The 1581-nt window shown below is 41.4% G+C and overlaps 1 protein-coding gene across 1 annotated transcript in view; it reads left to right on the top strand.

Annotated features, from left to right (window-relative positions):
• LOC111482734 (receptor-like serine/threonine-protein kinase At4g25390) overlaps nucleotides 1-515 on the top strand; it is a 6331-nt gene extending 5816 nt beyond the window's left edge. The window contains exon 2 of the mRNA XM_023128664.1: nucleotides 491-515. The gene's annotated coding sequence lies outside the window, so the exon portion shown is untranslated. The remainder of the gene's footprint in view (nucleotides 1-490) is intronic.
• The last annotated feature ends 1066 nt before the right edge of the window (nucleotides 516-1581 follow it).

The following is a 1581-nucleotide window of genomic DNA, read 5'->3' as shown; positions in this document are numbered from 1 at the left end:
TCGTACTCATAACCGCATCAGGTCTCCAAGGTGAACAGCCTCTGGTCGATGGAACAATGTAGGCAAGGGAAGTCGGCAAAATACCGTCGAACCTCAGGATGGCGGATTGGCTCTGAGGGCTGGGCACGGGGGTCCCAGTCCCGAACCCGTCGGCTGTTGGTGGACTGCTCGAGCTACTCCCGCGACGAGAGCTGGTCGCTGCGTGCCGGCCGGGGGACGGACTGGGAACGGCTCCTTCGGGGGCCTTCCCCGGGCGTCGAACAGTCAACTCAGCTCTGATACCAGTTGTTGGTGACAACAGAAAACTGAATTGAGATTGAGAGGAGGAGTGATTTGAATGATGGGGAGGGAGGTCCTTTTATAGGGGATTCCAGAGTGGGTTGAGATTTTCTAGGGTGATTCTGTAGTCGGTTGAGATTTTTGTGGATGAATTTGAATTTGAAACCAATTCAAATTCTATTCTATTATTAGTTATTATTACTTTCAACAAATAGAAGATATGGTTCCTCTGTTTTGCTGATCTTCTAACACAGAGTTTAATAAAGTGCATGACAGATTCTAATTGCTTCAAGGAAGCTATGTTTTCTCATTGATTTTTACAACTAGGCATGCCTTTGGCTTTTGTTGAACGGAAATGATAGTACACATCCGGACCGAAACATTCTTTATAAGAGTACGAAAATCTCTTACTATTGTTCAAACGGGGAGGGTAATGACGATACATAACTGATAGTTTAATGCAAAAGTATCCATCTTTTTTCCCTTGGTCAGCTCTTCCATCATTCACTATCATTACGGATTAAACCCTCTAGTTTCCCAAGTCTAAGAAGCATTTGGATGAACAAATGGTCAAAGATTCAGCACAATTATGGGTATTGGATCTGGTAATGACCACCTGGTGCGGAGAGCATGAAACAGACACAGATTTCACTCTACCTCGTCCTTTCTTCCCTGTTTCTCGGGCTGTTGTATGACTGGATAGCATTTTGGATGGTCCAGATTATTTGGTAAAAGAAGTAAACTCGTCGGCAGAGAATTTTAATAACTCACATTCTTACAAGCAAGTCTTCCAATGAATGAACTTTGCCTTTACATTCTTACACTTCTTTTTTCAACACGCTTAAATTGAACCAACATACTTCTTCTTTTGATCATTTTTAATTATGGGGCTAGACTTTTATTACATTCCTTAATCATGAATTTTTATTTTATGTGAGAATAAAATTTAATTATGGGTCGTGATGGCATGTATCATCGTTACAAGGACCACATTTTTGTAGACATGTTTTGTTCTTCTTCTAATCGATGTGGGATCTCACATTCTATTCCCTTGAAGCCCAGTGTCCTCGCTGGTACACTGCTCAGTGTCTGACTTTAATGTCATTTGTAACAGCTCAAGTCCATCGTTAACACATATTATCTGTTTTAGTTTGTTATGTATTGTCACAAATCTCACCGTTTTAAAACTCAACTATGGAGAGGGCTTAGCACTACTTCATTCAGAGTTAGTTACCGTACGGTGCGAGACATTGGTCGGAGTAAGGTTAGATCCTTTCCATAATAGACTCGTTTTAAAATTGT

This window comes from Cucurbita maxima, unplaced genomic scaffold (genome assembly GCF_002738345.1).
Source record: "Cucurbita maxima cultivar Rimu unplaced genomic scaffold, Cmax_1.0 Cma_Scf00008, whole genome shotgun sequence".
NCBI lineage: Eukaryota > Viridiplantae > Streptophyta > Magnoliopsida > Cucurbitales > Cucurbitaceae > Cucurbita > Cucurbita maxima.
Note: the sequence above shows the minus strand (reverse complement) of the source record. Positions and strands in the feature narration are given on the sequence as shown.